Below are 17,763 nucleotides of genomic sequence, written 5' to 3' on the forward strand. Positions count from 1 at the left end.
CAGATGAATACCACTGAAACGTGGCATGATGCCCAGATGAATACCACTGAAACGTGGCATGTTGCCCAGATGAATACCACTGAAACGTGGCATGTTTCCCAGATGAATACCACTGAAACGTGGCATGTTGCCCAGATGAATACCACTGAAACGTGGCATGTTGCCCAGATGAATACCACTGAAACGTGGCATGATGCCCAGATGAATACCACTGAAACGTGGCATGTTGCCCAGATGAATACCACTGAAACGTGGCATGATGCCCAGATGAATAACACTGAAACGTGGCATGTTGCCCAGATGAATACCACTGAAACGTGGCATAATGCCCAGATGAATACCACTGAAACGTGGCATGTTGCCCAGATGAATACCACTGAAACGTGGCATGTTGCCCAGATGCATGTTGCCCAGATGAATACCACTGAAACGTGGCATGTTGCCCAGATGAATACCACTGAAACGTGGCATGTTGCCCAGATGAATACCACTGAAACGTGGCATGATGCCCAGATGTATACCACTGAAACGTGGCATGTTGCCCAGATGAATACCACTGAAACGTGGCATGATGCCCAGATGAATACCACTGAAACGTGGCATGTTGCCCAGATGAATACCACTGAAACGTGGCATGTTGCCCAGGTGAATACCACTGAAACGTGGCATGATGCCCAGATGAATACCACTGAAACGTGGCATGATGCCCAGATGAATACCACTGAAACGTGGCATGTTGCCCAGATGAATACCGTGTGTGTGTCTGTGTGTGTCTGTGTGTGTCTGTGTGTGTCTGTGTGTGTCTGTGTGTGTCTGTTTGTGTCTGTGTGTGTCTGTGTGTGTCTGTGTGTGTCTGTGTGTGTCTGTGTGCACACTGTGTGTCCTGAGATGAACACACTGGTCTGCTCTGGGGGAATTTGAGACACCTGCCGAACTGTTTGTGTGTGACAGGTGTGTGTGTGACAGGTGTGTGTGTATGTGTGTGACAGCTGTGTGTGTGTTTGACAGGTGTCTGTACTGCAGCTAATAATTACATGGAGAGAGAATGTTATTTTTTTTTAACCTGTAATGTTCCCCTAACAACAACACATATTGAACAGACACACATTAATATACGCTATATTCACAACACAGTCAACTACAACAGTTTCAAAAGCTTTAGACAGGTCCACACATAAAGCAGAACATGTCATGTTAGGGTCTAAAGCGTTGGACAAGATCATTAACCAACTAACATGGTTGCTGTGTTAGTGCTATGCCCAGGCCTACGCTCTGATTGGCTGACGTTCAAAATACATGTCTCAGGGAAGAAGAAAAAAAGGAAAGTTGTACATTTGACTAAATATTTTATAATCTCGACAAGGCAGCCTGGAGATGGGACGATAATGATCCTTATGAACCCTAACCTTCCTTCCTCATCACCGTAACATTCCTATTAGTTAGTTCCTGACCTAATGAGACTCTTATTAAGGGAACGTTCTCTAAAGTTGTGGGAACGTTTGTGTTTAGCTGGGCACCTGCCTTTGAACAGACAGACATGATTCTGACCAAGTGTGTGTCCTTGAATGTCTACCCCACTCCTTCTCTCCTTCCCATTATCTCCCTTCATCCCTCACTCTCTCTCTCACTCCTTCTCTCCTTCCCATTCTCTCCCTTCATCCCTCACTCTCTCTCTCACTCCTTCTCTCCTTCCCATTCTCTCCCTTCATCCCTCACTCTCTCTCTCTCTCCTTCTCTCCTTCCCATTCTCTCCCTTCATCCCTCACTCTCTCTCTCTCACTCCTTCTCTGTCTCCCTCCTTCCCTCTCTCTTCATCTCCCTTCCCCCCTCTCTCTCTCAATCCCTTCCTCTCTCCCTCTTCCTCTCCATTCCCCTCCCTCCTTCCCTCCCGCCCCCTCCTTCCCAACTGAAGTGCTTTCTCCCAGGTGGTGGTTCTCCTCTCACAGCACAGTCCCTGGGGGGGGAGAGTTGTCACTGCTCTGTGAGACGAGGACATTCTCTCTCACTTCTCTACTCACACACACCACACACACTCCATGGTACACCGTTGACTCTCTCTGTGTGGTGAGTGAACAGTGAGCTCCAGGTTACCTATGAACAGCAGTCTCTCTCCTATCTTTTCTACTGGATTTGAGATGATATCGTTGCATCGCTAGCTAGCATCCAAGTGAGTAACGCTGCTGCTGCTGCTGCCTTCTTTGTGCCATTTACTACACTACAGCATGTTTCACTCCGTCGGACTAGCGAGTAGAAGCTTAGCTCCCGCGCAGAGCAAGACTGAGGGAGAAGGGAGAGAAGGAGAGAAGATGCAGGGAGAGAGGGAGCAGGAAGAGAGGGAGCAGTGAGAGAGGGAGCAGGGAGAGAAGGAGAGAGGATGCAGGGAGAGAGGGAGCAGGGAGAGAAGGAGAGAGGATGCAGGGAGAGAGGGAGCAGGGAGAGAGGGAGCAGGGAGAGAAGGAGAGAGGATGCAGGGAGAGAGGGAGCAGGGAGAGAGGGAGCAGGGAGAGAAGGAGAGAAGATGCAGGGAGAGAGGGAGCAGGGAGAGAGAGAGCAGGGAGAGAGGGAGCAGGGAGAGAAGGAGAGAGGGAGCAGGGAGAGAGGGAGCAGGGAGAGAGGGAGCAGGGAGAGAAGGAGAGAGGATGCAGGGAGAGAGGGAGCAGGGAGAGATGGAGAGAGGATGCAGGGAGAGAGGGAGCAGGGAGAGAAGGAGAGGGGATGCAGGGAGAGAGGGAGCAGGGAGAGAAGGAGAGAAGGAGAGGGGATGCAGGGAGAGAAGGAGAGAAGGAGAGAGGATGCAGGGAGAGAGGGAGCAGGGAGAGAAGGAGAGAAGGAGAGAGGATGCAGGGAGAGAAGGAGCAGGGAGAGAAGGAGAGAAGGAGAGAGGGAGCAGGGAGAGAAGGAGAGAAGGAGAGAGGATGCAGGGAGAGAGGGAGCAGGGAGAGAAGGAGAGAAGGAGAGAGGATGCAGGGAGAGAGGGAGCAGGGAGAGAAGGAGAGAAGGAGAGAGGGAGCAGGGAGAGAAGGAGAGAGGATGCAGGGAGAGAGGGAGCAGGGAGAGAAGGGGAGAAGGAGAGAGGATGCAGGGAGAGAGGGAGCAGGGAGAGAAGGAGAGAGGATGCAGGGAGAGAGGGAGCAGGGAGAGAAGGAGAGAGGATGCAGGGAGAGAGGGAGCGTGGTTAGGGGGAGAAAGGAGAGAAGGAGAGGGGATGCAGGGAGAGAGGGAGCAGGGAGAGAAGGAGAGGGGATGCAGGGAGAGAGGGAGCAAGACAGAGGGAGAAGGGAGAGAAGGAGAGAAGATGCAGGGAGAGAGGGAGCAGGGAGAGAGGGAGCAGGGAGAGAATGAGAGAGGATGCAGGGAGAGAGGGAGCAGGGAGAGAAGGAGAGAGGATGCAGGGAGAGAGGGAGCAGGGAGAGAAGGAGAGAGGATGCAGGGAGAGAGGGAGCGTGGTTAGGGGGAGAAAGGAGAGAAGGAGAGGGGATGCAGGGAGAGAGGGAGCAAGACGGAGGGAGAAGGGAGAGAAGGAGAGGGGATGCAGGGAGAGAGGGAGCACGGAAAGCAGGCAGACAGGGAAAAAACAGGCAGTCTGGTAAGCAGGCTGACAGGCGGTGAAACAGGCAGGTTGGTAGCAGGCAGACAGGGAAAACAGGCAGGCTGGTAAGCAGGCAGGCAGACAGGGACACAGGCTGGCTGGTAAGCAGGCAGGCAGACAGGGACACAGGCTGGCTAGTAGGTAAGCAGGTTACTGTGGTGTACCAGTAGTGTGTTAAAACAACTATGCCGTTTCAAGAAAATAATCAAAAAAAAAAAGAAAAAATACAAGTAGCAAATAATAAAAAATCAGCAGTAAAATAACAATAGCATGGATATACACAGGGGGGCACCGTTACAGAATCATGTGCGGGGGCACCAGTTGGTCAAGGTAATTGAGGTAATATGAACATGTATGTAGAGTTATTAAAGTGACTATGCATAGCCATTTGATTAAATGTTCAGGAGTCTTATGGCTTGGGTATAGAAGCTGTTTATAGAAGCCTCTTGGACCTAGACTTGGCGCTCCGGTACCATTTGCCATGCAGTAGCAGAGAGAACAGTCTATGACTAGGGTGGCTGGAGTCTTTGACAATTGTTATATCCTTCCTCTCACACTACCCTCTGATATAGAGGGCCTGGATGGCAGGAAGCTTGGCCTCAGTGATGTACTGGGCCGTACACACTACCCTCTGATATAGAGGGCCTGGATGGCAGGAAGCTTGGCCTCAGTGATGTACTGGGCCGTACACACTACCCTCTGATATAGAGGGCCTGGATGGCAGGAAGCTTGGCCTCAGTGATGTACTGGGCCGTACACACTACCCTCTGATATAGAGGGCCTGGATGGCAGGAAGCTTGGCCTCAGTGATGTTCTGGGCCGTACACACTACCCTCTGATATAGAGGGCCTGGATGGCAGGAAGCTTGGCCTCAGTGATGTACTGGGCCGTACACACTACCCTCTGATATAGAGGGCCTGGATGGCAGGAAGCTTGGCCTCAGTGATGTACTGGGCCGTACACACTACCCTCTGATATAGAGGGCCTGGATGGCAGGAAGCTTGGCCTCAGTGATGTACTGGGCCGTACACACTACCCTCTGATATAGAGGGCCTGGATGGCAGGAAGCTTGGCCTCAGTGATGTACTGGGCCGTACACACTACCCTCTGATATAGAGGGCCTGGATGGCAGGAAGCTTGGCCTCAGTGATGTACTGGGCCGTACACACTACCCTCTGATATAGAGGGCCTGGATGGCAGGAAGCTTGGCCTCAGTGATGTACTGGGCCGTACACACTACCCTCTGACCCAAAATACAACCTATATTTATGTTTATATATTTTCCCTTTTGTACTTTAACTATTTGCACATTGTTACTGTATATATAATATACATTTGAAATGTCTTTATTTTTTATTTTTAACTTTTTTATATTTAACTTTTTTGAATGTAATGTTTACTGTTAATTTTTTATTGTATATTTCACTTTTGTTTATCTATTTCACTTGCTTTGGCAATGTTAACATATATTTCCCAATTAAAGCCCTTAAATATACATTTAAATTGAATTGAGAAGTGTGGGAGATGTGAGAGTGAGGGAGCGATGTGAGGAGAGTGAGGTATAGCAGTGAGAGATGTGAGGGAGAGATGTGAGAGTGAGGGAGAGATGTGATGGTGAGATGTGAGAGTGAGGGAAAGATGTGAGGGAGAGGAGGGAGAGAGGTGAGGAGAGTGAGAGATGTGAGGGAGAGGAGGGAGAGGAGTGAGAGATGTGAGGGAGAGAGGTGAGGAGAGTGAGGGATGTGAGGGAGAGAGGTGAGGAGAGTGAGGGAGATGAGTGAGAGATGTGAGGAGAGTGAGGGAGAGGCGTGAGAGATGTGAGGGAGAGGAGAGTGAGGGAGAGGAGTGAGGGATGTGAGGGAGAGAGGTGAGGAGAGTGAGGGATGTGAGGGAGAGAGGTGAGGAGAGTGAGGGAGATGAGTGAGAGATGTGAGGAGAGTGAGGGAGAGGAGTGAGAGATGTGAGGGAGAGGAGGGAGAGAGGTGAGGGAGAGGAGTGAGAGATGTGAGGAGAGTGAGAGCGAGGAGTGAGAGATGTGAGGGAGAGGAGGGAGAGAGGTGAGGAATTTCTTTCTACAGTCTGTCATGTCTTTACACTGGAATGACCGGGAGCTAGCTGCACCTGGCTGTTAGATGTTTGCTTCCTCCTTTGTGAGGGTTGCGTGACAGCTGCTTTCAACACAATTAGAAACCACACGGCTCATCATTAAGGAAGGAGAAAGCCCTCAGTCCCTTTACGTAAGACTGTTCACCTAAAAACCTTTAGCTTTATACTGCTGTTGAACTGACATACCACTTCATATATTACAGTACTAGTAGGAAGATTGAATCAAAAGGGACTTTTTTTAATGTGTAGTTTTACAGTGGAGAATACCAGTCTACAGGTTCTCTGCACGTACTACGTAAAGCGGTAGGAGGCTGCATCACCGCTTGGCAGGGCAAAGGGCTACGGAGGGTGGTACATCACAGCCACCCAGGACCTCATATCTTTACTGTCTTATCTATCCTGTTGCCTAGTCACTTTACCACCACCTTAAATGGTTTGACTTGGGTCAAACGTTTTGGGTAGCCTTCCACAAGCTTCCCACAATAAGTTGTGTGAATTTTGACCCATTCCTCCTGACAGAGCTGGTGTAACTTGAGTCAGGTTTGTAGGCATCCTTGCTCACACACACTTTTTCAGTTCTGCCCACAAATATCCTATAGGATTTAGGTCAGGGCTTTGTGATGGCCACTCCAATACCTTGACTTTGTTGTCCTTAAGCCATTTTGCCACAACTTTGGTAGTAATCTTGTGGTCATTGTTCATTTGGAAGACCCATTTGCGACCAAGCTTTAACTTCCTGTCTGATGTCTTGAGATGTTGCTTCAATATATGCACATAATTGTCCTTCCTCATCATGTCATCTATTTTGTGAAGTGCACCAGTCCCTCCTGCAGCAAAGCATCCCACAACATGATGCTGCCACCCCCGTTTTTCATGGCTGGGATTGTGTTCTTCGGCTTGCAAGCCTCCCTCTTTTTCCTCTAAACATAACTATGGTCATTATGGCCAAACAGTTCTATTTTTGTTTCATCAGACCAGAGGACATTTCTCCAAAAAGTACTATCTTTGTCCCCATGTGCAGTTGCCAACCGTAGTCTGGCTTTTTTATGGCAGTTTTGGAGCAGTGGCTTCTTCCTTGCTGAGTGGCCTTTCAGGTTATGTCGATATAGGACTTGTTTTACTGTGGATATAGATACTTTTGTACCTGTTTCCTCCAGCATCTTCACAGGGTCCTTTGCTGTTGTTCTGGGATTGATTTGCACTTTTCACACCAAAGTATGTTCATCTCTAGGAGACAGAACGCTTCTCCTTCCTGAGCGGTATGATGGCTGCGTGGTCCCATGGTGTTTATACCTGCGTACTATTGTTTGTACAGATGAAATTGGTACCTTCAGGCATTTTGAAATTGATCCCAAAGGAAGCAAAAAGGCACTGTTTGAAGGTAGGCCTTGAAATACTTCCACAGGTACACCTCCAATTGACTCAAATGATGTCAGTTAGCCTATCAGAAGCTTCTAAAGCCATGACATCATTTTCTGGAATTTTCCAAAGCTGTTTAAAGGCACAGTCAACTTAGTGTATGTAAACTTCTGACCCACTGGAATTGTGATACAGTGAATTATAAGTGAAATAATCTGTCTGTAAACAATCGTTGGAAATTGTTGTTACTTGTGTCATGCACAAAGTAGATGTCCTAATCAACTTGCCAAAACTATAGTTTGTTAACAAGAAATTTGTGGAGTGGTTGAAAAACTAGTTTTAATGACTCCAACCTAAGTGTATGTAAACTTCCGACTTCAACTGTATGTTTATATGTATGTGTATATATACAGTGTGTATATGTATGTGTATATATACAGTGTGTATATGTATGTGTATATATACAGTGTGTATATGTATGTGTATATATACAGTGTGTATATGTATGTGTATATATACAGTGTGTATATGTATGTGTATATATACAGTGTGTATATGTATGTGTATATATACAGTGTGTATATGTATGTGTATATATACAGTGTGTATATGTATGTGTATATATACAGTGTGTATATGTATGTGTATATATACAGTGTGTATATGTATGTGTATATATACAGTGTGTATATGTATGTGTATATATACAGTGTGTATATGTATAAACCATCCAGGGTTTTTTCAGGATCTAGAAGGGGTGGTAGCAGTGGTTCGTAGATACTATTTTAAATGCCCACAATCTTGGTGGTGTAGAGACATTTTGCATTTTTAAGCCAATTTCTTGCAGTTTTACGTATTTCTTCATGTAGTTTCAGTTTGAAAGCTCATTATCTGCAATTTTACATTCTACCATGGAGCTGAGAGAAAATGTTTTAAACCAAATTTGATGCACATTGTCGTGACTAATCAACACTAATTAACACTAACACTAACACTAACACTAACACTAACACTAACACTAGCACTAGCACTAACACTAGCACTAACACTAGCACTAACACTAACACTAACACTAACACTAACACTAACACTAGCACTAACACTAACACTAACACTAACACTAACACTAGCACTAGCACTAACACTTTAACACTTTTAACACTAACACTAACACTAACACTAACACTAACACTAGCACTAACACTAACACTAACACTTAACACTAACACTAACACTAGCACTAGCACTCACTGACACTGACACTCATTATCTGACACTTTACACTGACACTGACACTGACACTAACACTAACACTAACACTAACACTAGCACTAGCACTAGCACTAGCACTAGCACTAGCACTAACACTAGCACTAGCACTAACACTAACACTAACACTAACACTAACACTAGCACTAACACTAACACTAACACTAACACTAGCACTAGCACTAGCACTAGCACTAACACTGGCACTGACACTGACACTTGACACTGACACTAACACTAACACTAACACTTAACACTGGCACTAACACTAACACTAACACTTACACTAACACTAACACTAGCACTAACACTAACACTAACACTAGCACTAGCACGAGCACTAGCACTAGCACTAACACTAGCACTAGCACTGGGGTTAACACTAACACTAACACTAACACTAGCACTAACACTAACACTAACACTAGCACTAGCACTAGCACTAGCACTAACACTGGCACTGACACTGACACTGACACTGACACTGACACTGACACTAACACTAACACTGACACTGACACTGACACTGACACTGACACTGACACTAGCACTGACACTGACACTAGCACTAGCACTAGCACTAACACTAACACTAACACTAACACTAGCACTGACACTGACACTGACACTGACACTGACACTGACACTGACACTAGCACTAGCACTTGCACTAGCACTGACACTGACACTGACACTGACACTGACACTGACACTGACACTAGCACTAGCACTAGCACTAGCACTAGCACTAACACTAGCACTGACACTGACACTGACACTGACACTGACACTAGCACTAGCACTGACACTGACACTGACACTGACACTGACACTGACACTAGCACTAGCACTAGCACTAGCACTTAACACTAACACTAACACTAACACTAACACTAGCACTGACACTGACACTGACACTAACACTAACACTAACACTAACACTGGCACTGACACTGACACTAACACTAACACTAACACTAGCACTAGCACTAGCACTAGCACTAGCACTAACACTAACACTAACACTAACACTAGCACTGACACTAACACTAACACTAACACTAGCACTAGCACTAGCACTAACACTAGCACTAACACTAGCACTAGCACTAGCACTAGCACTAGCACTAGCACTAACACTAACACTAGCACTAGCACTGACACTGACACTGACACTGACACTAACACTAACACTAGCACTAGCACTAACACTAGCACTAACACTAGCACTAGCACTAGCACTAGCACTAACACTAGCACTAACACTAACACTAACACTAACACTAGCACTAGCACTGACACTGACACTGACACTGACACTAACACTAACACTAGCACTAGCACTTACACTGCACTAGCACTAACACTTAACACTTAACACTGGCACTGACACTAACACTAACACTAACACTAGCACTAGCACCAGCACTGACACTAACACTTACACTAACACTAACACTAACACTTAGCACTGACACTAACACTAACACTAACACTAGCACTAGCACTAGCACTAACACTAACACTAGGTTAGCACTACAGCACTAGCACTAACACTAGCACTAACACTAACACTAACACTAGCACTAGCACTAGCACTACACTGACACTGACACTGACACTGACACTTAACACTAGCACTAACACTAACACTTAGCACTAACACTTAACACTAACACTGCACTAGCACTAGCACTAACACTAACACTAACACTAACACTAGCACTAGCACTACACTGACACTGACACTGACACTAACACTAACACTAACACTAGCACTAACACTTAACACTAACACTAACACTAGCACTAACACTAACACTAACACTAACACTAGCACTAGCACTTAACACTTGAGCACTAGCACTAACACTAACACTAACACTAGCACTAACACTAACACTAACACTTACACTAACACTAACACTAGCACTAGCACTAACACTAACACTAACACTAGCACTAACACTAACACTAACACTAACACTAACACTAGCACTAGCACTAGCACTAACACTAACACTAGCACTAACACTAACACTAACACTAACACTAGCACTAACACTAACACTAACACTAACACTAGCACTAACACTAACACTAACACTAACACTAACACTAGCACTAACACTAACACTAACACTAACACTAACACTAGCACTAGCACTAACACTAACACTAACACTAGCACTAACACTAACACTAACACTAACACTAACACTAGCACTAACACTAGCACTAACACTAACACTAACACTAACACTAGCACTAACACTAGCACTAACACTAGCACTAACACTAGCACTAACACTAACACTAACACTAACACTAACACTAACACTAGCACTAACACTAGCACTAACACTAGCACTAACACTAACACTAACACTAACACTAGCACTAACACTAGCACTAACACTAGCACTAACACTAGCACTAACACTAGCACTAACACTAGCACTAACACTAACACTAACACTAACACTAGCACTAACACTAGCACTAACACTAGCACTAACACTAGCACTAACACTAACACTAGCACTAACACTAACACTAACACTAACACTAGCACTAACACTAACACTAACACTAAAGCCTAATTCATAGTTTATGGATTGTTTTTCTTTCTGAATGTCTAGCTTTTATTTTGGAGCGTTAGTTCTCAAATATGGTCTTGAAATTAAAATTAAATAAAAATTATATAGTTCCATTATCTTTTCTACATGCTTTCCATCTGGTTTAAGTCTTTATATAGTTCCATTATCTTTTCTACATACTTTCCATCTGGTTTAAGTCTTTATATAGTTCCATTATCTTTTCTACATACTTTCCATCTGGTTTAAGTCTTTATATAGTTCCATTATCTTTTCTACATACTTTCCATCTGGTTTAAGTCCTTTGCGTGTTTTTCCATTTACACTGCTTGGACATAGATTCCCCGAAAACATGCTTAGGAGGCTCGCCCAAGGATTTGAATGGCAGAAAATTCCCTCAATAACCTCAATAACCATAATCTCGTACCTCAATAACCTCAATAACCATAATCTCGTACCTCAATAACCTTAATAACCTCGTACCTTAATAACCTCAATAACCATAATCTCGTACCTTAATAACCTTAATAACCTCGTACCTTAATAACCTTAATAACCATAATCTCGTACCTCAATAACCTTAATAACCTCATACCTTAATAACCCCACTAACCTTGTACCTTAATAACCCCACTAACCTTGTACCTTAATAACCTTAATAACCCCACTAACCTTGTACCTTAATAACCCCACTAACCTTGTACCTTAATAACCCCACTAACCTTGTACCTTAATAACCGTAATAACCTCGTACCTCAATAACCTTAATAACCTTGTACCTTAATAACCTCGTACCTCAATAACCCCACTAACCTTGTACCTTAATAACCTCGTACCTCAGTAACCTCAACCTCGTACCTGTAACGGCGTTCGTCTGTTGAAAGAAGAGAGTTTGACCGAAGCGCAGCGTGTAGGTTACTCATGACTTTAATGAAAGATAAGACGGTACAAGAAATAACAGAAACTAAATACAAAAACAACAGAACGGAACGTGAAACTAATTACAGCCTATCTGGTGACTATAACACAGAGACAGGAACAAACACCCACTAAATACAAAGCGAACTCAGCCTACCTAAATACGGTTCCCAATCAGAGACAACGATAAGCACCTGTCTCCAATTGAGAACCGCCTCAGGCAGCCAAGCCTAACTAGACACACCCCTAATCATACACAATCCCAATGCTAATAAAACCCCAATACGAAACACAACATATAAACCCATGTCACACCCTGGCCTACCCAAACATATAACAAAAACACAAAATACAATGACCAAGGCGTGACAGTACCTCAATAACCCCACTAACCTTGTACCTTAATAACCTCGTACCTCAGTAACCCCACTAACCTTGTACATTAATAACCTCGTACCTCAGTAACCCCACTAACCTTGTACCTTAATAACCTCGTACCTCAGTAACCCCACTAACCTTGTACCTTAATAACCTCGTACCTCAGTAACCTCAACCTCGTACCTCAATAACCCCACTAACCTTGTACCTTAATAACCTCGTACCTCAATAACCCCACTAACCTTGTACCTTAATAATCTCGTACCTCAGTAACCTCAACCTCGTACCTCAATAACCCCACTAACCTTGTACCTTAATAACCTCGTACCTCAATAACCCCACTAACCTTATACCTTAATAACCTCGTACCTCAGTAACCCCACTAACCTTGTACATTAATAATCTCGTACCTCAGTAACCCCACTAACCTTGTACCTTAATAACCTCGTACCTCAGTAACCCCACTAACCTTGTACCTTAATAATCTCGTACCTCAGTAACCTCAACCTCGTACCTCAATAACCCCACTAACCTTGTACCTTAATAACCTCGTACCTCAATAACCCCACTAACCTCATACCTCAGTAACCTCAACCTTGTACCTTAATAACCTCGTACCTCAGCAATAACCTCTATAACCTCGTACCTCAATAACCTCTATAACCTCGTACCTCAGTAATCTCAACCTTGTACCTTAATAACCTCGTACCTCATCGACTCGCTATGGCTCCTTTTTTTGCCCTTAATTTTTATTCATTTTTTTACTCTGTATTTATTCCTCCTTCAAAGCTTTATCTTGTTGTTGGCAAAGGACATGAATTTCACTGTTACACCTGTTGTTTTACGAAGCATATGACAAAATAAAATGGGATTTGATTTGACACACACACACACTGCAGAAGGCAGGCTGCTGCTATGACTCATTCATCGACTCTCCTCTCTCTGAATACCGTCTAAACCACATGCTGCAGCTAGTGCAAGGTCAAGTCATTTGATAGGAATTACACTATTTCTATATCTATCTGTCTAACTAGGAAGATACCTGCCTAAACTATTGTATTATGTTGTATTGTATTTAAGTGATAATGCCAGAGAAGCCGGTGTTTGGAAGATACAGGTGTTGCAAACTGTGCCAATATATCCTCCAAATACCAGCTTCAAGGGCATTATTACTTTTATACAACGGGTTGCCAAAATATTCAAGTAATGATTTACATATTTTCATAAAAAATTATTATTTAGAAGAATTTATTCACACTATTTCATCCTTCCACAAGATATAGTCCAGAAATAAATCTAGCCTTGCTACCCATGCCGGAGTTCTGGTTCGTAGGAGTTCGTTCTATTGGTTCGGTTGACAGAGACTCAACCCAGTCGTTCGTACTGGTCTACTTGTTCGTTCTACTGGTTGACAGAGACTCAACCCAGTCGTTCGTTCTACTCAACCCAGGTTCGGTTGACAGAGACTCAACCCAGTCGTTCGGTTCTACTGGTTCAGTTGACAGAGACTCAACCCAGTTGTTCTACTGGTTCGTTCTACTGGTTCGGTTGACAGAGACTCAACCCAGTTGTTCGTTACTGGTTCTATTGGTTCGGTTGACAGAGACTCAACCCAGTCGTTCGTTTTACTGGTTTGGTTGACAGAGACTCAACCCAGTCGTTCGTTCTACTGGTTCTGGTTGACAGAGACTCAACCCAGTCGACAGAGACTCAACCCAGTCGTTCTACTGGTTCGAGACTCAACCCAGTGCCAGGGACTCAACCCAGTCGTTGACAGAGACTCAACCCAGTTCTACTGGTTCAGTTGACAGAGACTCAACCTAGTCGTTCGTTCTACTGGTTCGGTTGACAGAGACTCAACCCAGTCGTTCGTTCTATTGGTTCGGTTGCCAGAGACTCAACCCAGTCGTTCATTCTACTGGTTCCATTGCCATACTGGCTGGCAACGTTCTTATCCCTTGCTTGCTAGTTAGCCAACTACGGCTAACTTACAGTCACATCAAACAGTGCACCCAGAATAACAACAAAGTTGCTGCATTTGCATCTGTTTAAGCTGTTTTCTAGTGACATGCAATTGGATGCATCCATACGACATCCAATGAGCTAAAGAGACATGATTCCGCCTGGCATAGAAAATGTCGTCAGGACGGAGGAGCTAGCCGACACAGCTAACACAATCACTTCAAACTGAAGCTGAAAAGAATGCGAACGCTTCATTTAGTTTGACCAGTTTTCTGTTGATAGTTCTTTGTATATATCCATACAAATTATGCTGATTCATGATTTCGACTGGCTGAGAAAAGCCTGTCTATCTCATCCAGACTACCAACACATTTATTACTATTTTATTATACATATATTTAACCTTTATTCGACTAGGCAAGTCAGTTTTATATTGATGGCCATCCCCGGCCAAACCCTCCCCTAACCCGGATGATGCTGGGCCAATTGTGCACCGCCCTATGGGACTCCCGATCACGGACGGTTGTGATACAGCCCGGGATCAAACCAGAATCTTTAGTGATGCCTCTAGCACTGGGATGCAGTGCCTTAGACTGCTGCACCACTCAGGAACACCACTATGGGACAGCTGGAGAAGGAATATGATATATTTCAGAGAAACAGACAGCAAGGTTTATACAAATCTTCGCTGTTGAAAATAAAATCTTATGTGAGCATCTGCCTCTAACCCTAGGAAGCTCTTTGCCACCTTCTCCTCCCTCCTGAATCCTCCTTCCCCCCCCTCCTCCCTCTCTGCAGGTGACTTCGTCAACCATTTTGAAAAGAAGGTTGACGACATCCGATCCTCGTTTGCTAAGTCAAACGACACCGCTGGTTCTGCTCACACTGCCCTACCCTGTGCTCTGACCTCTTTCTCCCCTCTCTCTCCAGATGAAATCTCGCGTCTTGTGACGGCCGGCCGCCCACAACCTGCCCGCTTGACCCTATCCCCTCCTCTCTTCTCCAGACCATTTCCGGAGACCTTCTCCCTTACCTCACCTCGCTCATCAACTCATCCCTGACCGCTGGCTACGTCCCTTCCGTCTTCAAGAGAGCGAGAGTTGCACCCCTTCTGAAAAAACCTACACTCGATCCCTCCGATGTCAACAACTACAGACCAGTATCCCTTCTTTCTTTTCTCTCCAAAACTCTTGAACGTGCCGTCCTTGGCCAGCTCTCCCGCTATCTCTCTCAGAATGACCTTCTTGATCCAAATCAGTCAGGTTTCAAGACTAGTCATTCAACTGAGACTGCTCTTCTCTGTATCACGGAGGTGCTCCGCACTGCTAAAGCTAACTCTCTCTCCTCTGCTCTCATCCTTCTAGACCTATCGGCTGCCTTCGATACTGTGAACCATCAGATCCTCCTCTCCACCCTCTCCGAGTTGGGCATCTCCGGCGCAGCCCACGCTTGGATTGTGTCCTACCTGACAGGTCGCTCCTACCAGGTGGCGTGGCGAGAATCTGTCTCCTCACCACGCGCTCTCACCACTGGTGTCCCCCAGGGCTCTGTTCTAGGCCCTCTCCTATTCTCGCTATACACCAAGTCACTTGGCTCTGTCATAACCTCACATGGTCTCTCCTATCATTGCTATGCAGACGACACACAATGAATCTTCTCCTTTCCCCCTTCTGATGACCAGGTGGCGAATCGCATCTCTGCATGTCTGGCAGACATATCAGTGTGGATGACGGATCACCACCTCAAGCTGAACCTCGGCAAGACGGAGCTGCTCTTCCTCCCGGGAAGGACTGCCCGTTCCATGATCTCGCCATCACGGTTGACAACTCCATTGTGTCCTCCTCCCAGAGCGCTAAGAACCTTGGCGTGATCCTGGACAACACCCTGTCGTTCTCAACTAACATCAAGGCGGTGGCCCGGTCCTGTAGGTTCATGCTCTACAACATCCGCAGAGTACGACCCTGCCTCACACAGGAAGCGGCGCAGGTCCTAATCCAGGCACTTGTCATCTCCCGTCTGGATTACTGCAACTCGCTGTTGGCTGGGCTCCCTGCCTGTGCCATTAAACCCCTACAACTCATCCAGAACGCCGCAGCCCGTCTGGTGTTCAACCTTCCCAAGTTCTCTCACGTCACCCCGCTCCTCCGCTCTCTCCACTGGCTTCCAGTTGAAGCTCGCATCCGCTACAAGACCATGGTGCTTGCCTACGGAGCTGTGAGGGGAACGGCACCTCAGTACCTCCAGGCTCTGATCAGGCCCTACACCCAAACAAGGGCACTGCGTTCATCCACCTCTGGCCTGCTCGCCTCCCTACCACTGAGGAAGTACAGTTCCGCGCAGCCCAGTCAAAACTGTTCGCTGCTCTGGCCCCCCAATGGTGGAACAAACTCCCTCACGACGCCAGGACAGCGGAGTCAATCACCACCTTCCGGAGACACCTGAAACCCCACCGCTTTAAGGAATACCTAGGATAGGATAAAGTAATCCTTCTCACCCCCCTTAAAAGATTTAATATAATAAATAATAAATATATGATGCACTATTGTAAGGTGGCTGTTCCACTGGATGTCATAAGGTGAATGCACACAATTTGTAAGTCGCTCTGGATAAGAGCGTCTGCTAAATGACTTAAATGTAAATGTAATGTGAGATTCTAGATGCTTTTTATGGTGGAGATTTATTAAGTTTATAAATTGCCTGGTTGGGCCCATGAGACAGCAGATTTAGCAGTCAGATTGAACAGATTAAATTCTATTCTATTCCAAACTATATTATTATTTCCCAAACGTTCTATTCGGAACTATTATATTCTATTCTGAACTATTCTATTCTATTCTGAACTATTATATTCTATTCTGAACTATTATATTATATTCTATTCTGAACTATTCTATTATATTCTATTCTGAACTATTATATTCTATTCTATTCTAAACTATTCTATTCTATTCTGAACTATTATATTCTATTCTGAACTATTATATTCTATTCTGAACTATTATATTCTATTCTGAACTATTCTATTCTATTCTATTTCTATTCTATTCTGAACTATTATATTCTATTCTGAACTATTCTATTCTATTCTGAACTATTATATTCTATTCTGAACTATTATATTCTATTCTGAACTATTATATTATATTCTGAACTATTCTATTCTATTCTGAACTATTATATTCTATTCTGAACTATTATATTATATTATATTATATTATATTATATTCTAAACTATTATATTATATTCTATTCTAAACTATTCTATTCTATTCTGAACTATTCTAATCTATTCTGAACTATTCTATTCTATTGTATTCTATTCTATTCCAAACTATTGGGTTGTCAACGTGGTTTTCAATGTGGTTTTAATGGAGTTTTCAAGCTTTTGGGGGTTTTCAAGCTACTGAATCTGGTGGGTAAATTGAGATGGTCTCAAATAGGCCGAGTGTAGCATCACTATTAGTCAAATCAAATTTTATTTGTCACATACGCATGGTTAGCAGATGTTAATGCGAGTGTAGCGAAATGCTTGTGCTTTTAGTTCCGACAATGCAGTAATAACCAACAAGTAATCTAACCTAACAA

General features: G+C 44.5%; 1 protein-coding gene across 8 annotated transcripts in view; it reads left to right on the top strand.

The window, feature by feature from the left end:
• Positions 1–2,060: 2,060 nt before the first annotated feature.
• Positions 2,061–17,763, top strand: part of LOC124004067 (plasma membrane calcium-transporting ATPase 2-like) — a 210,138-nt gene continuing 194,435 nt past the window's right edge. For all 8 annotated transcript variants that reach the window (XM_046312835.1, XM_046312844.1, XM_046312837.1 and 5 more), the window contains exon 1: positions 2,061–2,167. The gene's annotated coding sequence lies outside the window, so the exon portion shown is untranslated. The remainder of the gene's footprint in view (positions 2,168–17,763) is intronic.

Source organism: Oncorhynchus gorbuscha, linkage group LG18, assembly GCF_021184085.1.
Source record: "Oncorhynchus gorbuscha isolate QuinsamMale2020 ecotype Even-year linkage group LG18, OgorEven_v1.0, whole genome shotgun sequence".
Taxonomy (NCBI): Eukaryota; Metazoa; Chordata; class Actinopteri; order Salmoniformes; family Salmonidae; genus Oncorhynchus; species Oncorhynchus gorbuscha.